Source organism: Choloepus didactylus, chromosome 15 (assembly GCF_015220235.1).
Source record: "Choloepus didactylus isolate mChoDid1 chromosome 15, mChoDid1.pri, whole genome shotgun sequence".
NCBI lineage: Eukaryota > Metazoa > Chordata > Mammalia > Pilosa > Megalonychidae > Choloepus > Choloepus didactylus.
This window is the reverse complement of record NC_051321.1, coordinates 41,015,365-41,041,643: the sequence shown is the minus strand read 5'-3', so window position 1 is coordinate 41,041,643 and position 26,279 is coordinate 41,015,365. Positions and strand designations below refer to the sequence as shown.

The 26,279-nt window shown below is 37.7% G+C and overlaps 1 pseudogene; it reads left to right on the top strand.

Moving 5' to 3' along the window:
* The first annotated feature begins 3,486 nt into the window (after positions 1 to 3,486).
* LOC119510979 lies at positions 3,487 to 4,450 on the top strand (annotated as a pseudogene).
* Positions 4,451 to 26,279: the final 21,829 nt, after the last annotated feature.

The following is a 26,279-nucleotide window of genomic DNA, read 5'->3' as shown; positions in this document are numbered from 1 at the left end:
AATTAAAACGACAGGACTTAAGTTTCCATTTATTAGAAAGATGGAACTTGTCAAGTGTGAAGTTAAAGGAAGTTTCAGGTACTCTGGTGGGAGGGTAGATGGATGTAATCTGTCAGTACTTGTTAAAATTAAAGGTTTATGTACTTCAGTATATAGCAATTCTGTTCCAGGTTATATAAGCCAAGAAAAATTTCACACAGGCTCATGTGAGAACTCATATAAGAATATTCATTTCTGCATTATTTTTGGTAGTAGATGGTTAGATGCTCTCTTGAGTGTCTGTCACTGGGAGAGTGGCTAGGTAAAATGTGGTGGCTGCACACCATGGGAACAAGGCAGGGATTAGAAGCAGCTTGATTTACACATGACAATCTAAATGAACTTAAAAGCATATTACAGAGTGAAAAAAAAATAGGAAGACATAACAAAATACTATTTATGTAAATTAAAGTTACCATCACATAAAACAATATTTTACAAGAACACCTACAGACAGAAAGGTACCCATTCAACTCATTGGTATGAAGGTAACAACTCATTAGGAGGACGAAAGAAAAAGGAGTGGGAAACGGGGATTAAAGGAATAAATAAATAAAATAAGGGCAACGCCTTGCACAGACCAATGGTGATAATGAGTTGAGAAGTGATGAATATATTAATTCAACCCTGAGCTCCTGGGGAATTCACTCTACCTCCTCAACCCTGGCCCAAAAAAGACCTATGATAAAAAAACAAAACAAAATAAAACAAAAAATAAACAAACAAAAACACCTCCTGTACCCTTTCATCATACATTTGTTTTATCTAATCTCTTCAGATAAAGATTGTTCATTGCCTACCAAACACTTATGCCTCCTACTTCACTTCCATGAAAATAAAACTCTGATTTGTTTAAGTAAGCATAGAGCCCTTGATCCATCCTAGCCCCAAGGGATAAATCACAATTGGCCTAAACCAGCCACATTAATCCCATTCTATTTTGCCATAAATTGTTCTACAGTAGACAAGTGACCTAATTTTGTCCCATGAGATGTAAGGGGAAGTTTGCTGAAAGGTTTCCCTTCTAAAATAGAAACACAGAGCCTTGGAAGTAGCTAATCTTTTGTACCCAATAAAGATAGGAGAATAAAAATGTAGAAAGATCCTAGGTACTTGATGACATCATTGGACCACTGAATAAATCTGGAATGCCACTTCCAGAGTTATTATTGTTAGTCAAGTTTACCTTCACTTGCAGCCAAATGAAATTCTGATTCAACTATTTTATTTATGAATATGTTTTTCCTTTAGGCAGAACATTCTGCATAAGAAAAGGAATAAAAAAGTGGAAGAGGATGAGAGGAAAGGGGGAAGGAAGTGAGAAACAAATCCAACTAACTTGTGGAGGAAGTAATTCCTCAAGTAGAGTGATTGATGAACCAAAAAAAGAGAAGAGTATTCAATATCTTCCTCATTTATTTCTTCATATCTAGTCTCAACCTCTTCTAAGCTGTCGTTATCTGATCCTTCAATTAATATAGAAAGACCACAACTAAACCACTGCTTTCATAAGTCTACCACCACATGGTAAAATTTGTTTGTTTCTTTGTTTTTTCTTTGTTTTTTTTTTTTAAATTTTTAAACAGTTTTATTCACACACCATACATTCCCTCCTAAGTAAACAATCAGTGGTTCCTGGTATAATCACATAGTTATCTTTACCACCACAATCTATATGAGGACATTTCCATTTCTTTCGCAAAGGAAGAGGAAGAGCAGAAAAAAGAAGAAAGGAAAAAAGAAAAAAAAGATGACTTAAAAAAATACAATAAAAAGGTCAGGCAACAACACCAATGCCAAGAATCCCATACCCCTCCCTTATATTCCTCTTATAGGCATTTAGTTTTGGTATGTTGCCTTTGTTACAATTAATGGAAGCATATTACAATGTTACTGTTAATTACAGACTCTAGTTTTCATTGATTGTATTTTTTCCCAATACCATCCCATTACAACACCTTGCAAAGTTGACATTCATTTGTTCTCCCTCATGTAAAAACATTCTTGTATTTGTACACTTAATCACAATCATTGACCACTCTAGGTTTCACTAAGTTATACTTAGTCCCAGTCTTTATATTCCACCTTTCCTTCTGGTGTCATACAAGCCCCCAACCTGCCTCTTTCAACTATACTCACAGTCATCTTTGTTCAGTGTACTTACAATATTGTGCTACCATTATACAGTATTGTGCTATCCATTTCTATTTCTATACAATCGATCCTGTTGAACATTCTGTACTCCTTCAGCATCAAGTGCCTGATCTCTACTCTCTATCTCCTGGTATCTTCATTTCTACACTTTTCTCCAAACCCCTCTCTCCTGTCTTTTCCTAACTATGTGTAGCACTCCCTTTAGTATTTCTTATAGAGAAGGTCTCCTGTTCATGATCTCTCTCAGTTCATATCTGTAAATATTTTAAACTCTCCCTCATTTTTGAAGGACAGTTTTGCTGGATATGGGATTCTTGGTTGACAGTTTTTCTCTTTCAGTATCTTGAATGTATCATACCACTGCCTTCTAGCCTCCATGGTTTCTCCTGAGAAATCTGCACTTAGTCTTACCTAGCTTCCCTTGTATGTGATGTATTGCTTTTCTTTTGCTGCTTTCAGAATTCTTTCTTCGTCTTTGACATTTGATAATATGATTAGTAAGTGTCTTGGAGTAGATCTATTCAGTTCTATTCTGTTTGGGGTATGCTGTGCTTCTTGGACCTGTAATTTTATGTCTTTCAAAAGAGTTGGGAAATTTTCATTGATTATTTCCTCTCTTATTCTTTTTGCCACTTTTCCCTTCTCTTCTCCTGTCTGGAACACTTATAACATGTATATTCATCCACTTCATGTTGTCATTCAGTTCCCTATCTGTTCTTTTGTATGTAGGATTTCAGATGTCTTGTCCCTTAGTTCCCTAATCCTCTCTTCTGCCTGTCCAAGTCTCCTGTTGTATGTCTCTACTGTGTTTTTCATCTCTTCTATTGTGCCTTTCATTCTGATAAGTTCTGCCATTTGTTTTGACAAGATTATGAATTCTTCCATATGGTCACCCATTGTCTTCTTTATATCCTTCATCTCTTTTGTTACATTTTCTTTCAACTCATTGATTTGATTTAGATTTGTTTGAACATCTTTTTTTTTTCAATTCTTTCCTCTCAAATTATTTTGATATCTGACACAAGAAAATCACAATTACAGAGTGCTTGAAATTTACCATGTATTTGGATTCATTATATCAATTGCTCAATTCTAAACCACAGAAGTTCTCATAAGGAAAACTTAGAAAGTAGGAAAATTTTAATCAATTTTATTCCCAATTTAAAACATCTAGGAAATGACAGATGAATGTTTTGAAAGAGGTTTTATCTTCTTTCCCCTCTTTCATTTTGAAGAAATATGTCATTCAAATGGAACATTTTAAATGGCAAAAACTCTCCATTTTTTTCATTTGCAGTGCCACTCCTGTTAGAAATCATGGGAAATAGAAACTATACCTCAGATTTCATTCTTTTAGGACTCTTTAACAACACAGAAGCCCACCTCTTTCTTTTCACAGTGGTGCTGACAGTAGTAATAGCTTCCCTGCTAGGGAACACCCTCATGATCCTCCTGATCCACTGGGACCACCAGCTTCACACACCCATGTACATTCCACTGAGCCAGCTCTCCCTCATGGACATGATGCTGGTTTCCACAATTGTGCCCAAAATGGCTGCTGACTATTTGACTGGCAAGAAGTCCATCTCCCCTGCTGGCTGTGGGTTCCAGATCTTCCTCTTCCTTATGGTGGGTTGTGGAGAGTCCTTTCTGCTAGCAGACATGTCCTATGACTGCTTTGTGGCTGTATGTCACCCACTGCAATATCCCATCTTCATTAGCTGGCGAGTATGCCTGAGAATGATTTTGGGGGTCTTGGTTTCTGGGAGCAGCTGATGGGCTTGTGCAGGCTGCTGCTACCCTAAGCTTTCCATTTTGCAAATCATGTGAGATCAATCATGTTTTCTGTGAGTATGTTACGCTGTTGTGCTTGGCTTGTGCTGACATATCTGTCATTGAGTATGCCATGTATATCTGCTGTGTGTTAATCCTTCTGGTCCCAATCTCCTTAATCCTGACTTCCTATAGTCTCATCCTAGCTGCTGCTCTCCACATGTGACCCAGAGAGGTCCTCAAGAAGGCCTTTGCCACCTGCTCATCACATTTGACTGTGATGGTATTCTTATATAGGGCTGGTATTTTTATATACATGAGACCCAAATCCTACAGGTCAGCTAACTATGACAAGAATGTGTCAGTTTATTCTACTATCTTCACCTCTGCACTGAACCCCCTCATCTACAGTCTGAGGAACAGTGAGGTCCAGGAAGCCTTAAGGAAGTGTATGCATCATTGTATTGCCTTAACTCATGACTAAGATTACATTGATTTGCTCCAATTTTTTAAAAATTTTTATTTTGGAATAAATTCAAACTTACAGTAACAGTTGCAAAAATAATACAAACCCCATACACAGAACTCCAGCATACCCCAACCCCCCTCCACTGATACCCCAATCTGCCAACTTTAATATCTTGTCACTTTACCATTTCTTTCTTTCCCTCCCTCCCTCCCTCCCTCCCTATCATCCATCATCTATTGCTCTGTCTTCTGAACATATGAGAGCAAGTTGCACACATCTTTGAACAAATAATATAATTCACATATACATTTCCAATGAACAAGGATATTCATTTATGTAATCACATTAAGTATAGTTAAGAAGTTCAAGAAATTTAACATTGATATAAAGCTTACATTCTATACTTCATTTTTTTATTATGTCCCAATTGTGTCCTTTTGAGCCTTTTCTCCTCTATTCTTAGTTCTCATCCAGGATCATCTATGGCATTTAATTGCCATTATCTATTTAGACTGTCTTTTTCTTTTTCAATTGTGGAAACATATATACAGCATAAATCTTCCCATTCCAACCCCTCCCAAGCATTCCATTTAATGGGATTAATCACATTCACAATGTTGCAATGCCATCACCTTCCCACCATCCATTACTAGAAATTTCCCTTCACCCCAAACAGAAACTCTACACTCATTTCTTATTAACTCCCCATTGCGCCCTCCCCCACTTCTCATAACCCATACTCTACTTTTCATCTCTGTGATCACATTCTCTGATACTTTCTTTTTGTTTATCGTGGGGCTTAAATTTAACATCTTAAGTCTATAACATTCTTGTTTTCTTTGATACCAACTTAATTCAATAGGACACAAAAACTATGTTCCTATACTCCTCCATCCCCCCACCTTTATGTAGTTCTTGTCAAAAATTACATATTTTACCTTGAGACCAAAACCACTGAGTTATCATTACACTTTATGTATTTTAGATCTTGTAGGAAGTAAATAGTGGAGTTACAAATAAAAAATACAGTAGTGTTGGTATTTATATTTACCAAGTGATCTTTACTGGAAATCTTTATTTCTTCATGTTGTTTCAGTCAATTGTTTATAGTGTCCCTTCCTTTCAGCCTGCACAATTCCCTTTAGCATTTCTTATAGGACTGAGCTACTGGTGATGAAGTCGCTCAGCTTTTGATTATCTGGGAATGTTTTCATCTCCCCCTCATTTGTAACCTCCAGGTGTTTGTGAATTTTCTAAGTCTCTGATGATTATTGACTTCTATTTGTATTCCATTGTGGTCAGAGAATGTGCTTTGAATAATTTAAATTTTTTTAAATTTATTGAGGCTTGTTTTATGTCCCAGCCTATGGTCTATTCTGGAGAAAGTTCTGTGATCACTAGAGAAGAATGTGTATCCTGGTGATTTGGGATGTAATGTTCTATATATATCTGTTAAATTTCTCTATATATCTCTCTCCTTTGTTTCTCTGTCAGTAGGGCTCCCTTTAGTATCTGAAGTAGGGCAGGTCTTTTATTAGCAAAATCTCTCAGCATTTGTTTGTGAAAACTTTAAGCTCTCCCTCAAATTTGAAGGAGACTTTTGCTGGATAAAGTATTCTTGGTTGGAAATTTTTCTCTCTCAGAATTTTAAATATGTCATGCCACTGCCTTCTTCCCTCCATGGTGGCCACTGAGTAGTCACTACTTAGTCTTATGTTGTTTCCTTTGTATGTGGTGAATTGCTTTTCTCTTGCTGCTTTCAGAACTTGCTCCTTCTCTTCAGTATTTGAGAGTCTGATCAGAATATGCCTTGGAGTGGGTTTATTTGAATTTATTCTATTCGGAGTTCACTGGGCATTTATGCTTTGTGTATTTATATTGTGTAGAAGGTTGGGGAAGTTTTCCCCAACAATTTCTTTGAATACTCTTTCTAGACCTTTACCCTTCTCTTCCCCTTCTGGGGCACCAATGAGTCTTATATTTGGACGTTTTATTTTATCTATCATATCCCTGAGATCCATTTCGATTTTCTTGATTTTTTCTCCCATTCTTTCTTTCATTTCCCGTTCTGTGGTTCTCAAGGTCACTGATTTGTTGTTCAGCTTCCTCTAGTCTTGTTCTATGAATATCCAGAATCTTTTTAATTTGGTCAACAGTTTCTTTTATTTACATAAGATCACCTATTTTTTTATTTACTCTTGCAATTTCTTTTTTATGCTCTTCTAGGGTCTTCTTCATGTCCTTTATATCCTGTGCCATGCTCTTCTTCATGTCCTTTATATCCTGTGCCATGCTCTTGCTGTTTGTCTTTAGTTCTTTGATTAATTGCTCCAAGTACTGAGTCTCCTCTGATCTTTTGATTTGGGTGTTTGGGTTTGGGTTATACATATTGTCTGTTTTTTTCATATGCTTTAAAATTTTCTGTTGTTTTTGGGCTATTGGCATTTGCTTAACTTGATAGGGTTCTTTTAGGATGTGAAGGATTATTCAGACACCAGTCTCTAATTTGTCAGAGCTACAGCTTGGTGGCGTACACTTTCTCTAACTAACCAGCAGATGATGTCTGCAAGTCACCTAGTCCGCTCAAGTCAGTTCTCCCCAACTTTGTCTTTGTGGTGTGTGGGGGTCTGGTTCTTGTGGGGTCCAATTGGTGCACCAAGTTTGGGTGTGTTGTTGGTGCTGTCTGCCCTGAATGGGGGGCGTGTGTCTGAGTGGTTAAGGAGGCAGGGCAGCTTTAATAATCAAACCTCCTAGATGTTCCTGGAGATTTAAGGCTGTTGCAAGAGTCTAAACCTTCATTTCAGTCTCGCCACAGATTGTCTCTGCCGCTGACTCACAAGTCCTTGGTATTGGCGTAGGGTCCCTGGGTTTTCCGGGTGGGTTCCTCTTCCCAGCCATGCCCTTCTAGGGCCTTTGCTGAGGGAAGGCTGTGCTACATCACAAATGTGTGCTGTCCCTCAAGGGAAGCCCTGGGCCGCTGGGCCATGCAGGGGTGTTTCCAGACTGCTGTAAAGATGGCAGAATGGAGCATGTTAATTTCCCCATTTTCACACAGCTCCGCCTTCCCAGCTCCAGGACAATTAGCTGTGGGTGCACACCCGATATTGTGGCATGTGCACGTTGTTGCCGGAAACACTTCCTGTCACATGGGGTCTCTTGGTGCAGCTCTGGGCTGTGGCTCCAGTGCTGGGCAGGAGTGTTCCCAGCTCACCAGGAAGATGGCTGCGAGGGGCATAGTTTTTTTCTCCTTTTGGCTCACCTCTGCCCTCCTTGCTCCAAGACAACTAGCAGTGGGAGTGTGAAAGGCTATTTACCATGCCAGATATTGAGGTGTTCGCACAGCCCTTTCCTGCTGCACTTCACTGTGTGGTTCTCGTTGCCATATCTGCAGCCGCTTTTGGGTTTTTTTTTAAAAAGAACTAGTCTGCCTCCAAACACCAACCCACAGTTTCCCCACACCGCCGCGTGGCTGCCAGTCATTCAGCGGCTCACTCACTCGTTTCAGAATGCAGACTCCTGATTTCACCAAGTGCATGGTCCCTGTGGATTTAGCAGACTTTGTCCAGCTGGTGCATTGCTGGAACTGGTGTTCTGGGTCACTTTCTGGCCTCTATCTAATATTTTTCATGAAGGTGTTTCTTTGCCCTGTCTTTCCTAGCCACCATCTTAGGTTCTCCCTGAACATCTTTAATTTGTTGTTTGAACTCTTGAATCTCAGTTGAGATGTTACTTTGTTCCTTTGCCTGGGCCATATCTTCATGTTTTCTGGTGTGGCACATGATTTTTTTTCTCGAGGCATCTGATTTTCTTGATTAGTTTATCTGCAGGTTGTTTTCTCTCTTTCGCCTAGGGTTTTCTTGTGGTTGTCTTTGATCTCTATCTTTGTTTCTCTTATTGGCCAGTTGTTAGATTGGCTCTGCCCCCCAGTCTACCTCCTCAAATCAGGAACCCACTGTAGCCTGCTACAGGGATGGAAGGTAGGAACTGGGCACCCCAGCAAGTTCACTGTGTGTTGTAATACAAATCTGCTGTCTCCAGTGGTGCTCTGATTTCCACCATCCAGAAAGACCCGGGTTTGTTTTAGAGCCCTGCTTTAACAGTTAGGTCATCCATATTTCTCAGCCAAAACAGGGCTGGGTTTCCATATGGGGTGTGTAGACCAGCTCCTGTGGTCCTAAGAAAAGGTCTGCAGCATCTTTTTTTTTTTTTTCCTTCCTCTTCCTCTTTCTTTCTTTCCCCTTTTCTCTTTCCTTCTTCCTTTCCTTTCCTTTCTCCTTCCCTTTTTTTCTCTTTTCTTTTTTTTTAATTAAATTCAGTCCTACTGAAACACAATTCGCACACCACACAATCATCCACAGCACACAATCCACTGTCCACAGCACGACAACACAGCCATGCATTCACCACCACAATCCACCCCTGAACACCCTCCCCACATCAGAAAGAACCAGAACAAGAACAAAAAACAAAAGTGAAAAAAGAACACCCAAAGCATCCCCCTATTCCACCCCACCTGCCCCCCAGTCTCCATCCCCATCCCTCCACCCATCCACACACCAGACAAAGGGGGTGTGATCCACAAGGTCCCCACAACCACACCGCCACCCCCCGCAACCTACACCATCACACAATTGTCTTCAGGAGTCCAGACTGTGCAGCATCTTTTTTAAAGTGTTTCAATTCCCTTGCAACTTCCTGACGGTCCAGAAGATGACACTGTTCAGTAACTTAATCATCCTCAGAAGATGCTTTGCCTCCAAGCACAGGCTGCATTTATACAGGTGTGCTGAAACTGCGAGATTCCTATGCCCTCACTTTGCCAACAAAAATCTGGCTTGATGTGGGGCTCCACCTGTGGCAGAGTGCTCCCTCAGCTGACCCAGTACTCCAGTCATCCCCAAGGCAAGGAAATGGCCACCAGCTGCTGCTTCCCTCAAGGGTGGGGGAGGGGCTTTCAGCACAGTCTCTGTTCACATTTTCTCAGTCTCTTTGTCCCTCACTGACTTGGGCCTTGAAATGTCCTCCCCTGTCCCCCAGGTCTTCAAACAGTGTGGATATATCTCACTGCTGTGAGAGATTTTAACATATGTGTCCCTGGTGGGAGGGGTCCCATTTGCTGATTCTGTTGCCTTTCCCACACTGAGACTGAGTGAGGGGGAGGGAGAGGACTGGCTGGCCTGGGACAGAAGATTCCTACCTGATATTTCTTCTCTTTCTTCAATTCAGCATTTGCAGGGTCCTTCTCCAGTCTATATCCTCCTCCAGAGTTTCAAACAATTCAGAATTGTCCTTTTTTTTTCCTTGAATCTCTGGAGAGAAGTTTTCAGTAGCTGTTTATGTTGCCATGTTGATGACATCCCCCATGTTCACTTGGTTTTCTGTAAAAGTTTTAATGACTTCTACCTAACAATGTTTATCTAGTTAATATTTGAAGACTCTAAAATCCAAATCACATCAACCCATTTAACTTACCGCCTACTACTTTGTAATCTAAGCTCTCCAACTCAAATAAAAACAAATAAGAAAAACTCTCCTCATTGCTTCTTTATTTCTTATCACCTCTAAGTATTTGATCCCTCCATTCCCAGTGCTAGATGACCCAGTAGACAAAGTAGGTACTAAAGACACTAGCAAAACATAATGGAGAGAGAAAGGAAGAGAGAGGGAGAGGAGCGGAAGAAAGAGAGAGAGATTCAACTATGATGGACTTATTTTTCAACCAAAATAATGTATTTCAACCAAAATATCTAGAATAAGCTGTTTTAATTTCACCATACCTGCATGTTTTATAGTTTTCATTTTTAGAATTATTTTTATTATGAATGACATACAGTATATGTATGCCCTAAATTTTCTTCTAAAGATTTAATTGGGTCCCAACCATTTGGAATACATGTCTTCTCTTTCCAAATCCTGATCCATCCCTTGGGCCCAAGTCAAGACCAATCTTCTTCAAGACAATTTTCCATACCACAGTAGGGTCTTTTTAAAATTGAATTTTCACTGTTTTTAGACAATACATACATATATACAAATATGTTTCCTGCTCGCAAGTAAGTCCACCAGGATAAGTTGTACTGTTATTAAATCTCCCCCACACAACTATCACAGTAAGAATGCAATGAATATTTGTTGAATGGAAGGAGAACAGAACCCCTGACCTATCAGTTTACGTGACCAACGTGCAGGTGATATTTGAATGCAAATGCTTTACATTTCAAGGGTTATCAGCAATCTGTAAAAAGATAAATCGTGGCTTAAGTTGTAAAGTAGTGTGCTATAATCAACTTCAGTAAAGGAAGAATCACATCCTCCTTTGGAAAGTTCTGAAGAAACCTACCAATTTTAACTGACTGCTCCTTGCAAAGTCTTTCCTGACAGGCAAGGGAAGAGCCACGCAAAAATTCATTTGGTCAGACATCAACCATTCCCATCCAAACCCATCTTTCCCCCACTACCAGCACCACCACTACTACCCACCCCTCACAAAATAAAAAATATGTGTTGTAAATCAGAATATAGATTGGCAACAAACAGCATTTATTCCATACCAAACTGACTGCCAACACATGCCCATATCCTGCTCTACTACCTGCCTAAATGACAAAAATTTCAGCTGACATGTTCCTTCCTCCACTTCAGTATTAGTGGGTTATCATGCTCCCTTTCTGTTTCAAAATCATTGCTGAAGACTGGCTCTCAGTGAGCTGACTCCAACATGCCAAATGAAAGGAAGTAGCAATTTTGGAACCCTAATTTTAAAATGATGCCAGTCTATGATATAAAAGGAAGAAGATACTCTCCAAATGTGGACCCTGCCTATGTTCTTTATTGCAGTCATTAGCTGATCCTTTGGCAGTGAACATATAGAGTAAGTTTTTCCAGGATGGGCTTGTAGGCTTGGAAATATATCATCCAAAGCAAAAAGCCAAACTTCTGATTGTTTCTTAGTTTGCACACATTCACCAAGATATCACATTAAAGAAAAATTAACAAAGCAGGAACCAAATTCATACTCCCCGCTGCTTTCTTCCCAATGGCAAGTCATTCAGATTTTTACTTTTCTTCTCTTTTTTGTCTATTTTCTTTCCCTTCTTTTCAATTAAAAGAAAAAGTTTTGTCACCAGTAACCATTGCATTTCCCATTTTCCTTTCTCTGTAACCCGGCCTCATTTTCCTGCCCTTTACCTGAACTACAGAAGTAAAAAAAGATAAACCGAAATGTGGGTAATCTATAATTGCAATTTTAATTTCAGTATATAAAAACTGAATATTAATAGGACTTCACTCAATCGATCATTTGTTTCTTTATAAATCTAAATACAGACATGTTTAATGTTCATTATAAAGCGCTTTTTAAGGAGAAATGTAAAATCTGTGCTCTGGAAAACTTTTATTTTGGAAGGGTGCATGCTCACATTATGCCAACATCACATTATGATAAGAGTAAAAATGAACTTTCATAAACTCTTTTCTACTAGAATCAGTGCCATGAGTTTAAAAGACACTCCAGAGCTCCAGCTTCAACTTGAATCATTTCCAGTGTCAAATATCTGATTATCATATACCCCACTTAATGAGTAACCAGCTGGAGAGTAAGCTCTCAATTTGATTGCAGCATATGAACAAACCAGACCTCTGGTTTTTCTATTTTTAACATAGTTAAAGAGTAATAAATATGTTTTAAAAGGCCAAGGAAATGTACCACATTGCTTGGAGAACTGAAAAAAATAAATGCTTCTAATTACAGTTGAAGCTACGCTCATATTCTAGGCTTGATTTTTCCGTAGGGTCTCAGGATGATACAATATGATACATTGAGCTATATAAACAATAAATACTTCCACCACCATCTATATTATTTAAACCCTGGTGTCTAGTGTGAGGACTAGGCAACAGATTCAAGCATAGCCAAGAACTTTTTTAGCCTTTCCCTTAAGAACTAACCAAGATTTGTGTCCCAATCTACACCTCAAGAGCTTTGCTGGTTCTCAGTTTTCTTGTAAAACAGAGCTAATAGCCCACCTTACAGGACCATCGTGAGAATTAAATGAGAAAATATAAATGAAATATCTAGTGCAGTGCCTGGAATACAGTAAATTTCCTTCAACCCTTTTCCCACAATCACCATTCCTAAACTTCCATTCTTACTGTCATGAGGGGTATATGTGAGTGCCCCTCCATCCCTCCATACCAGTAAGTTGAATGCGTATCTTTTTGTTTATAGGTATTCTCTCACAATGTATTGTTTTGTATGCATGTAATTTTAATTTATATGAAGAGTATTATATATCTCCTTCTATTTCTTATTCTATTTCTTTTTTGGCTTGGGTGCTTGAAGGAGTTCTTTGTTTCTTATTGTTGTGGTTTAGGAAAAACATAAAATCTGTTGTAAGTTAGTCCTTCACATTCCTTTTCAAAAGCAAATTAAAAATCTATTCACCTGTTGGTGGACATTTGTTTCCAGTTTTTCCCATTTCAAATGCTTTCACATCTCTTGGGCAGATACCTAAGAGTGGAATAGCTGGCTCATACGGTAAGTGTATGTTTAACTTTTTTTTTCAGCATTTTATTTTGAAAAAATTTAAACAAAAGGCAAAGTTGGAGATATTTCTTTAGTGACCATCTGTATATTCACCCCAAAATTCTATCATTAATGTTTTACTGCACTTACTTTGTCAGATATCTATCAATCCAACCATTCCTCTGTCTACATATTGATATACATATTAATTTTTTTAGATGCATTAAAAAGTAAATTTCAGTCATTGGTACAATTCACTCTAAATATTTCAGCAAGCAAATCATTAGCTTGTGTTCAGTATTTGTTTACAGATTTTTTCATATGATATAAAATTTGCATACAATGAGATGTACAAATCTTTAATGTACATTTACTGAGTTTTGACATGCAGGCGTGCAATCCAAACCAATAACAAAATATGGAACATTTCCAGCATCCCAGAAAGTTGCTCATGATTGTCCTTAGTCAATCTCCACTCCTGCTGCACCCAAAACTCAAACTTCTGTATGTTGTTGGTGAGAATGTAAGATAGTATACAACCATTTTAAGAAAAGTTCTGCAATACCTTATGAAACTAAACATACACCTACCTATAATTCAGAAATTTAATATGTAGGCATTTACCCAAGAGAAATAAAGGTTTAGATCATAGAAAAACTTGTATAAGAACATTCATAGAAGGTTTATTCATAATAGTCCCAAACTGTAAACAGCCCAAATGTTCACCCATAGGAGAATAAATAAATGGACCATGGTTTATTCATACAATTGAATACTGCTTAGCAAAATAAAGGAAAGAATTATTGATACATGCAACAGCATGGATAAATTTCAAACACATTGTGCTGAGTGAAAGAAACTTTACACAAAATTGTATATACTTACATGATTCATATGATTCCATTTAGATGAAGTTCTAGAACAAGCAAAAAAAAATGTATGGTGGAAACTGATAAAGAGTGTTTAATTTTTAAATAAACAGCCAAACTATCTTCCAAAATGGTTGTACCATTTAATATTCCCCCCAGCATTATATGAAAGTTCAGTTCCTCCACATCCTCACCAACACTTGGTGGGGTCAAGTGTCAACTCTTAAATTTTAGCTATTCTATTAGTTGGGTAGTGGTATCTCATTGTGGTTTTAGTTTACATTTCCCTTATGACCAATGATATTGAACATCTTTTTATGTTCTTATTTGCCATCCATATATCTTCTTTGGTGAAATATTTTTCATGGAGAATGGTTGTCCCTAAGGTTAGAAGGAGTTCCTAGGCCTGAAGAAAAATTCTGCCAGGGATATCGACAATACCATTATCTCCTAATACTTGGTTTGGATTATAAATTAAGCCGGTAACTATGAGACAATTAATTTTTTTTCTGCTTAAATCAAGAAAGCTACATGGAACCTAAATTTTGTCCTATGGTCTGACTGTGATCTTGCTCTGTCCAGCTGAGCTGATATTATTAAGACATACAAATTAAGATTTTAAAAAATGTTTTCAATTCTAAGTGTCACACCCACTAGAAAGAGTAGTTGTAAAAAATCCACATTGTGAAGAAAATGAAAACATGTCAAATTATATTAAGCATCACTTTAAACAGAAATGTTCAAAGGGAAATAGCATAATTTGAAAAGTCACTGCTGTCAACTTGAGATGTCAGCTTTAAATAATGGAAAGTTTATAAAAGGCTGGAAAAAGGCACACACACTGGATATAAAATAATAGCACCACAGAAACATCACCTCCCCATTCCTGACAGAAATGGAAAGGTCACAATTAAGTGGAAAGTCACCACATAGCACTGGTGGAGAAAACCATGGGTAGAAATTCCAGAGACTAATTGTTCTGGATCAATCATTCCTATTCAAGATGACTTTAATCCCCAAACCTAAGGATGCTTCAGAAAATTTATATTTAAGTTTTACTATCTGAAGGCTGTATCAAAGAGCACATATAAAAACAAAAATTTAGCGATGATTCACAAATTTTTAATGTTTAAACCTTTCCATAATAGTTAAAATCTTTGCATAATTCATAGATTTTTTTTCAACATCTTATCATGAAAGTTTCAAACATACTGAAAAGTTTAAAGAATTATAGAATAAATATCCATATACCAAACACTTAGATCAGGAGTTGGCAAACCACTGCTTAGCCTGCCACCTGTTTTTGTAAATAAAGTTTCATTGGAATACAGCTATGTTCATTACCCCAAGTTTTGTCTATGGCTGCTTTCATGGTACAACAAAAGAGTTGAGTAGCTGGGGCCTGCAAAGCCTAAAATACTTACTATCTGACTTCTTATAGAAAAAGTTTGCCAACCCCTGATCCATGATTTAGATTATATAGTTGTTAGCATGTTGCTGTATTTTGCTTAACAAATATCTATCCATCTGTTTATTCACTATAGACTTTTTGTTAACAGGACAAAAACAATCACAAAATAGTCATATTGTGGTCAGATTCATTCCTTGAAGAGCTAAAGTATTATGACTATGACTGAAAATTTCAAAAGAAAAATGTAATTTCAAAAAGGGGGGAAATCACTCAGTTTTGCTATGTGGCATTATAATTTGGTTTATTCCCAGCTTCATGTAGATGAAATACAATACTAGATGCAAAAATCATATATCTGAATTTCACTTTATTTCCATTTAGATTCATACTGATTTATTTGAGGTTTTAATGATCTCAAATCTAGCACTTGGTGACTTTTATCAAGGCAGTTTCTATATTCTGAGAGAGAAACTTCCTCAGTATAACTGAATAAAAACTAATTTTCACCCTTTAGTAGAAGAAATACATTGTTGGTTAGTTGTTAAAAAATTTTTGTGTAGTCAGGTTTGCTACCATTTGTGCATTGAAATCTACAACAACTATTTATTGAGTCCTTTCTGTGACCAAGACAGAGTTAGAGTTCTAGGTGCTCGGACAGACATGAAGATGAATCAGACAAAGAGTCTGTTCTCAAGAAGCATGCAGTTGAACATGGGAGATCAGATATGGGCACAAGTGCCCCAAACAGAGTGCAAAGTATTCAATGTTTTAAGAGTGCAATGAAATGTTGTAGGAGAACAGAGGAGGGTGAGATTTGGCATTTATTCTCCTGGTAAGGTGGGCTCCTATAGGAAATGGCATTTGAATTGGGTCTTCAAGGACTGATAACACTTGGAAATGTGGAGAAGGAAATAAAGGGAAGTCTTTGAAAAGCAATATTGGGAGACCACAAGAAAGCACCACCAAATTTGCCTTTCTGGTGGGATATGCAAAGCTTATGAAATTTAAGCACACTTATGAAACCTGTATCAGGTTTTCATTATCATTGGTGCCTAATGACCTGAAATCAAGGGACAACTTTTAGTAAAACAAGCTTATGAAATTGTGGTTTACTGGAGGGTAATTGCTAATCATTCTCTTTTTGCCAGCATATTAGCCAGTTCGGTTTTTGGCAGTGATACAATTTAAACAATCATTTCCCACATAGTACATTAAATGACTTAAATGAGTTGATGCAATTCCTCAGTAAAGACATTTTGATGAATATATTTTAAGAAGATAATCAAAAATACGGACAAATATTTAAATATGATGATAATTTCCATAGTACTATTTAAATAAAACATTGGAAAATATGTCCATGTTTAATAACAAAGCATTGTTAGATAAAGTATGATTTTGCAGTCAAATAATATACAAATCCTAAAACTTTGTTTTTTTTAAATGAATCTTCAAGCCAAGAGATAAAACACAAATAGGTAACAAAACGAAACCTCTCTGTAGCAATACTTCCGTAAAATAGGACAAAATTTTTTAAAAATACCTGCTGAAAATGTGTTCACAGTAAGAAAATACAAACCCGTCAGGAGGAGATCCTCCTCGAGGGAGAGTCAACAGACCAAACAAATGGGAGAATTAGCAACCCACATAATTGAGATAATAGAATAAGCTGAAAGCAATCATAACAAAGCATGTTTAAATTATTAAGTAGGATAAAAGGGAATAAAAACCGTAATGAAAGAATAAGATATTATGAAACCTTAACCTGTGGATTTGAAAATGGCTCAGTGGAACAGTTCAACAATTTAAAAACTTCATGATCTTTAAGGTAAAAACATTTCTGACTTCATGATATCTAAGGATGCTACTCTGGGTTGGATTTCCAGGAGTTGGGATAGATTTATGTTGTACCATCCATATTCTTTCTCTTGTCTCTATGTAACAATGATAAATATGATCTATGTAAAAATGATAAGAGTAGATGGGAGGACTCATCAAGATTGAAAGTGAAATGTGCTGTTATACAAATACGGAGGTTGTTCCTTTGTCCTTGATCTCTTCGGCACTATTTTAAAACCAGTTGAAATAAATAGACAGAAAGGGGTGTGTTGCCTTCAAGTTACTTATTTAGAACAGTGGCAACTTCAATCAAAACACAGTATATGAACTGATCAGCAATTCTGCAGAGACAGAAAATTTGAACTGCAAAGTCCAAACATGTGAACTGGGGGTTAGGAGCTAAATCTAGACTATGGATGTGTCTTATTTGAGCAGAAAATATTTTAAAAACAATTTTTGAATTAGTTACATATGATTAAAAAGTGGGAGATTTCACATAAATACAAGGATTTCTGGCTTCTTTTCAAGTACCCTGGCAAGGGGTACTTCTGGTTGGCAAAAATGAGCTGGAACGAAGGAGCCTTGGCCCCTCTTTTAGTTCTATCGAGACCCTTCCATTCTGCACTGGGTCTCCAGAACTGTGGATGAGACCAGAGTCAATGTTGTTTATCATCACCCTTGAGGTTTAAAGGCTGTACAGGTCAGAGCACCTGCCTTTCTGCATCCTGTCCATAGAGATGCTGGGAGTCAGGACAAATGATGCAATTAGAAGCTGGGGTCAAGTTGTTGTTGGGCTCAAGGCAGCAGCACTGGTGCTGCAATCTGACAATCTGACTCTCGCTGAGCATTTAAATGTATCATTCATTCATTCATTCATTTGTTCGTTCATTCAGTCACTGAGCAACCATGATGTATCAGGCACTGAGGACCAAAAGATGAAAGGCACACTTCAAGAAGCTCAAAATTTAGTAGGGAAGACAGCACCATGGGGGAGAGAGACAGGGGAGGTTAGTAGTTGTTTCTATATTCTCAGTAGAATTGCCATAGTTAGCAAATAAAGATCCAGGATGCCTGTTATATTTGAATTTCAGATAATGCAATATTTGGGACACACTTAAATTATTTACTGTTTATCTGAAATTCAAATTTAACTGGGGGTCCTGTATTTTATCAGGTAACCCTAATCCTAGGGCTTCTGGACCTGTATCTAGTCAGTGACTTGGCTGGTAAGGTGAATTGTTCACATTTCCTCCCAGAAAGGAGCAAGAAGAGGTAGTCACCTTTTCCTGCTAGAAAATTTTGATCAAGTCAAGCTTCTGAGTAATTGTCTGGCTTGCTTGATGGAACCCAAACATAGATATTGGTCATCTTGAAACTTAACCGTTACCCAGAAAAGGATATTCAACAGATGGAGATTTGTTAATCATCCTAAGGACCAAGCATGAAAACTAGCAGTGGAACATACTGTACTATAATACTGGCTTTTCCAACAGAGCACAAGTCTACCAACACCAGCCAAAACTGAATGATATAAGTCAAAGCTACTCTCTTCTATCCTGGAAGAAACATGTAATTAAAGTTTAAATGCATTTACTCAAAGGGTGAGGTGATGGGTACAATATCAAACTAAGAATCTAATATTTATTTGTTTTCCAGAGACCTTTTCTAACTTAACTTTATGAAATATTATAGCTACTCAATAAACAATCATAAATAGAGCCATTTCTTATTAAATACTTTCTATGCTGTAGGTACCGTGCCAAATGTTTTATGTGATTAGTCCATCTAATTCTTATGACCTAGTGGAGTAAGCGCCATTATTCCTGCTATAGAGATGACGAAATTGAGGCTTGAAGGGGCAAGACCTCCATTAGGGAGGACTTTCCAAGGTTATATCACAGTAAGTGGTGAGATTGAGTCTTGAACCAGACTGATGTGTATTACTTGGCATTCTGGGTCTTATCTACTTGACTTATGCCAGTGATTCAGTGCAATTAGTGGGAGGAATCACCAGCAAAGTCAAAGGGGAAATCCTCTGAAAGGACTGAAGAAAGTGGGTGTTTTGGGATGTTGTTAATATCTGTGGTTTCCTTTGAACGGAATTGCTTGTCTTTTCAAAAGATATTGGACAAGAGCACATTAACTGCAATGAATTTAAGGTCCTTGAAAGATGCCATTTTGAACTCTGTTATTTAAAAGACACATTAGTTAAAAGTGATGTTTAACCTTTAATTCTTTAGTTTTTTTGAGACTTAAATAATTAAAAAGTTTTTTAGAAAACAAACAAAACCACAGTAGCCAAGACATTGAGTCTTTTTATGTCATTGAGTTATGTCATTTCTGAATGGAGCTTGACCTCATTTTAAAGATTCTTTCCTGAGTGACACCCTGGGAAACTTGTATTCCTACAGGTAAGGAAATGTTCTTCCAGTGTTTTCCTTTTGCCCAATGACATTAGTTCCTTGCACTTGGACCAGCCTGATGCTTTATCAGGTTGAATTCAAAGAAATCTTTAAAGGACACGTTTACGAAAGAGTAACCCACTTGGATTCAGGCATAGTTTATCTAGCAAGAACTATCTGAATGTGAAACAAAACAAGAACAAACAAGCAAAAAAGAATTCAGTTTTTCTAAAATACTGGATATTACATTTTTTTTCTCCTAGTAATATACTTACATTCAGTCAACAAATAAGTATTGAGCACCCATTTGCGGCAAGCACAAATGGGGAATAAACAGTGAACAAAACAGACAAAGCCTCTATTCTCATGGAGATTACACTGTCATCAAGACAGACAGCAAAAAGCAAAATGAATAAAAAAATTATATAGATTGTTAAAGGTGATAAGCAGCATGGAGAGAAATAAAACACTGGAGGGGGAGAGGTTCCAACTTTAAACAGAGTGATCAGAGAAGGTCTCACTGAGAAGGTGATATTTGGGCAAAGAGCTGAACGAAATATGGTAGTAAGCCATGTGAATATCTGGGGAAACAGTATTCCAGGAAGAGAGAACAGCAGGTGCAAAATCTGAGTACAGAATCTATGATGGTTTTTTAAAAAATCAAATAATACAGAGGAGTATATATTGAAAAACAAAGAACCCCTGTTCCACCCTTTCCTACTGCCACTCCACTGCCCAAAGGCAACCATTTTATTTCTTTTTTATTTGTTTCTGATTTTAGTTCTGTTGGTTACATCCAGGTCTCTAATGAACATGCTCCTATAGCCTCATCTTGAGTTTTCAACCTTACATGTTACCTACTAACACCCTGCACCAGATGAGGTTTTAGTTCACATCATCTACCTCCTGTTTCCTGTTTCACCCAATTTTAGATAGATATACATGATTTTTAGTACCTACACTAAGTACCTTTATAAGTTTCATATACTAAACTTCTATTTCTTAGTTCCATTGATTTTGTGAGGAAAGAAGAGCTGGAATTGGGAAGAGCAGACAGATCCATGGGATTATGCAAAGGCCAGATTTGGATAGGGGTATAAAGTCCAGAGCCCTTGAAGAGATACATAGAGTTCAAAGTTGGTCAGAGTCTAGATCAGCTTCTATAGACAAAGATGATGAAATGTGGGGACTATTGGCCAAGGTGCAAATAGAGATTATGACTAAGCACAAGTGAGCCTGGGGACTGGTGTAGAGGACTTACTCATAAGGAGTTTAGAATTTAAGGGCAAGAAATCTGATCATCTAGAGAGACTGAAGCACTGGTCCTTCTTCCATGAGCAGAGAAGTGCCCCCCTTGTGGCAAAATTCTTGCTCTTGGCTGGTCCACTGTGCCACTCATTTGCTTGTTTGATTGGTGATCCCTTACCTATTTTCTCTGCTCTGCTCTGAATCCCAGAAAGGCTACTTCTATAGATTGTATTTCCCAAGCTTCTTTGTCAATTGGTTTCTGTCTCTGGTTTACCAAAGGGAAGCCCAGGAAGGGAGGGAGACTGGAGGGAAAAAGAAAGGAGGAAGCCAAGGCATGTAATACCCCATTTCTCTGCTTCTGCCCTGTTGCCCTGGCTCCTGGATTTTCATAATAAGGTCATGGCAACTTTCTGCTGTAGTTAATCCCTTTTGGGGCCTTTCAACTTTTTCAACACTTTTATAACTGGTTCTCTGGATTAACTTCTTTCCAATGAACCACCTGGCATGGGCTCTGTTTTCCTGAGTAGACCCGGACTAATATATGCACTAAACACTGAAGATATTTTGCTACTGCTGAATTAAACCCATTGATTCCTGAATGATATAGCATAGAAATAGGACAGGATTTTAGGTAGATAGTATATTATTGTTACTATTTTTTCCCCTTAAACTTGATTTCCCTCTCTTTTAGTCATATTTTTTCAGATACGATTATCATCTAATGCCTCTGATACATCCCAGCAATGGTGCCACAGACAGGATGCTGGACACTTAAATTGCCTTTGGTAGCTGCCAAGGCAGATGGAGTATGTCAAATGATATGTGCATGGAATGTTCTAGAAGAAAATGACAACTTAGATATAAATAAATCATTTGAGCATATGGTATCTACCTAGTTGTTTCTGTAAGTAAAACTGAAAATATTGGCTAAAATATGAATCCTATAATTATAAAAAGTTACCAGATAATTGGAAAATTAGCAATATAACTCATATCTATCAGAAGGTTCCAGAGGAGACCAGGGGAATTATGGGCTGATAAGTTATTTTCATTGTAATTCTTGATAAGATGGTAGAATTCAAAGATAAAGGATGGTGTCAGTAAGCATAAAATAAGTATAATTCATTACTTTATACTGAATTTTGTATTTAGTAGACACTAAACAAACAAATGTGGAATGTCGGAGAAATGTGCTTTTTGAGAGAGTAAATATGAGAATGAGCATAAACAAAGCAGGGAATAAAATTTATTTGGACATTGAAAAACTTTCTGGCATAAAGTAATGAGATGCCATTTCCCCCTATTCAGTTTGGCAAAGATTTTAAAACATTATGGTATTCAATATTGGAGAAAAAAATAGGTAACCTAGAGGATAAATCAGTACAACATTTCTGGAAGGTAATTAGTCAATGCACAATCTAAATCTGTATGTGTGTTTGGCTTAGCATTTTTACTTTGAGGAATTTACCCTATGGAAATAACCATGGATGTATGCTTTTGATTTATCATTACAGTTTATCCTAGTCTAATTTATGACTAGAAAAATAAGGAAACCACCTACATCTCCATCAAAAGGGACTTGTTTAAGTAATTAAGATATATCTATACAATGGCATAGTAGGCAGTCATGAAATGATGTGCAGGAATAATAGAGATATGGGGAAGAAGCTATGATATATTGATAAATTTAATGAAAGCAAATTACAAAATAGTTTGATCCTATTAAAGAGCTATACATAGAAAATTAAGTCATCAAAATGTCAACAAAGTGAGATTAGGTGATTTTTTATTTTTCCCCCGTGTGATTGTCTCTATTTTCCAAATTTTCTAGAATGAGTTTATTTGTAAATAAGTAGTATCACAAAACTTGCCCTAAATTCTATTTTAAAAAAATCAGCAACTTATTTTTGTGGAACTGATAATTATGGAATACAGGACATGTTTTGTTTTGGTAATGAACTTCATTAGAGACGTAAAGGACCCAGAGACTGTATTACAGTGTTCTAGGAAACAAAGGGTAGGCAAAATCCAAGTCTATTGTGGATAGAGGTTTCAAACTTTGAGTGTATTTTTTCACATCATATTGTAGAAAATTTGGAAAATGGATTTTAGTCCCATTACTTTCATCAACCATTGTATTGGTATCTTCTTGAAATTTCTATCAGCATGCAGATTACAGTGCAACTTTGTACACTCTCTATTCACTTATATCATAAGCATTTCCCCATGGTCATTGGGACTGTCACAGCATACAGACTGCATAGTATTCCACCATGGAGCCAGAAGCAAAATACTATTTCACTAGTGGGATTCTCTCCCAGATCAGTGGTCTGGAAGAGGCCCTTGATTCAAGTTTCCACTGACTCTGTGTGGTGATGTATGGATAATAAGCTCAAGGTGATACACTGATGGGGTATTTCACAAAATTGTGTGCTGTGTACCTGGGCCAGAGCTCAGCACGTGAGTGCCAGCACGGACACGAGACTCTGCTCATGAAGTGGGTTCTGCAACACAAGATGGGCATTTTATCACATTACTGACATTCCTGGAGGGATGCTGCTCATATGTACCCTCTACCCGGACTGTCCTTTCTCCCTATTTCTTCCTGGTGAATTCATTCTTAACTGTCAGAAGCTTATAACATTCCCTCATACTATGCACCTATGAATACACTGTTCTGTTTCTCACGGAAGACAGGACTAACTGGTTCAGGTAGAAGCACTGATGGCAGCAGAGTGCTGCTTGCTTCCCCCACACTCTTTCCTCCCTGTTACTTCATCTTCGAAATGAAGGATTTGGTCAAGAGAATCCATCTGCAACATCTCTTTCTCATTGACATCCTAAGGTTCTGCCTGTCATCTTATAGTTCTGTTAGTTATTTCTCACCCAGGTTAAAGCAGCAGCTTCTCAATAGATTTAGCCCCCCAAAGTTCCATTCTCCTTAGGCAGTCAGAGTTTCCACCAATCTGATTTGACGTTAACACTCTTCAATGGCTGCCCACCTCCTTCAGTGGGAAGCCTGACCACCTTAGCATGACACACAAGGACCTTCCTCACCTTGCCCATGCCCTCCCCAGACTCATCTCCCAGCACATTCCATTGCAACCTGCTCTCTGGTCATGCTAAATTTTTGTAGTCCCTACAAAGTGCCACAATCTCTCATATTCTGTCTCTGCATATGCAAAGAGAGGGCCCCACCTTCTCTTCCTTATTGATGGGATGGTGCCTACTCATTTTTAAGACCAGCTCAGCAGCCATTTCTTCTTGGAAGCCTTATCTGACCCATCTCTCCTTTCCTCCACCTCCCATCCCTTTTTGGGTTAAGCACTTTGGGTTAAGCACCTCAGGTTCCCCTTAGCTGTATCATAGCCTTTATCACACCCTTGGATAAAGAGATTTCCAGCATTTTGTGAACATACTAAGTTCTCTGTAGTAACAATGCTGACAGTTGTAAGCAATAGGTCATACAGGGTCTTTTAAATGGAAGAGGTGGGATTATTTGTCAGAAGCCTAAAATCTGATTCTAAGACTAAAATCAAGTGTTAAAGATGTGTAACGTTTAGTGGTAGGCAGAAATTGTGGCCTGCACTCAGATACCACTATTAGAGTAGCAGTTGCAGGTTAGAAACAGTCTGGCCCCTCCCTTCCTTGGGAGAAAAGAGGAGTTGGGAGGGTCAGCCCCCTAGGGGCAAGTCACATGAGTCTCAGGTTGCTGGAGGAAGTGGTTCTCACCTGGCAGACTCCAAAGTTTGCACCTAAATGAAGAGGAGACATGAGGCAGATATTAGGAGCCAGAATATGAAGCCTTGGAGTTAAAGAATGGGGATAGATGGGGCTGGTACAACTAAGGAGACCTGAATTCAATTCCTGCATCTGCCACTAATAGTTTTATGACCTTGAGCAATTAATTTAAGCTTTTTGAGTCTCTGTTTTCTTTCCTACAAAATAGGGATATTAGTATCCTCCTTGCCTACTCTCAAGATTGTTGTATCAAATGAGAAAATGTCTGTGAAAGAACTTGGCAAATTATGAAACATGAGCACAATAAAGGCATTGTTAATGAAAGGTTCCATCTTGTAGGAGAAGGCGTCTGGACTGGGCCTTCCTGGGCCTGTAGAGGCAAGACGGGAAGGGGTTGCTCTTGGCCAGAGGGAGTATGTGGGCAGATCCTGGCAAAGGCACTGGCAACAAGGCTGGATTTTCTTCCATTTCTAACTGTCCCTCTCAAGAATGAGCTAATAGGACTGGAAAAAATCCAGGGGAATAGAACTAAGTGGTGAAAGGAAAGGAGTAACTTCTGCGAGAGGATACTTTCAGAAGATAAGGATTCTCCCATGTGGAAAGATAAAGCTCGAGAGGCTCTGAATGAATGAATAAGAAGTTATTATTTTATTGCATATAGAATCAGGTAGTAAACAGGTAAAGTTCAGGATGGATTTAGGTATTCATGGATGATAAAACAAAATGGATTATTCAAACATCCTTTTGGAATGATTATGATAAATCTCTGGCTCTTGATGTCATCATCATGAAGGAAAAAGTTTTCCAAAATATTCTTTTGTTTCCTCTCTCATGAGATAAGACTAGGGCTGGATAGCTTCTAAGCCTGATACCTATTTTCAAATTCTTTTCATTAGAGAACTGTGTGGAGAACTGGATGAAAAACTTTCTTTTTCTTGCCAATGAAACTTCTCTGCAATGCTCAATACACCCATAATTACTGTGCAATGTCTAAAATTCACTATTTGGGAAACTCTATGAGAAACAGGTTAGGGAGTAAATTCCAAGTTAACACATTACAATGTTAAGAAGTACAATGTACAACAAATGATTACAAGATAAACAAAGAAACAGAAAAATATGGTCCATCCAAAAGAACATGATAAAAGTCCAGAAACCATCAATGAAGACCAGACTTTGGACATACCAGACAAAGACCTTTTAAAAAAATGTTCCTCAATACACTCAAGTAGATAAAGGAAAGAACTAAAGGATATGAGGAAAACAATTAATAAACAATATGAGAATCTCATTAAAGAGATAGAAATTTTAAAAAGGAACCATATAGAAATACCAGAGTTGAAGAATACAATAACTGAAATGAAATATTCCCTAGAGGAGTTAAGCAGCATATTGGAGCTGAGAGATGAAGGAATCAGTGAACATGAAGAGAAGAAAATTAAAATTATTTGGGCTGAGGAACAGAAAGGAAAAGAATATTAAAAAGTAATCAGAGCCTAAGAGACCCCTGGGACACAATCAGGGTTACCAATAGACATGTTATGAGAGTCCCAGAAGGAGAATGAAGAGAGAAAGCTGCAGAAGGAACATGCAAAGAAATAATGGCAGAGAACTCCCTAAATTTAATGAAAGACATAAATATACAATTCAAGGAACCCATTGAGCCCCTTAACCATATAAACTCAAAGAGAACCACACCCAGACACATAATAGTCAAACTGTTGCACATCAAGGACAAGGAGAGTGTTCTGAAAACTACAAGATAAAAGCAACATGTTATGTACAAGGGAGTCCCAATAAGATTAAGTGT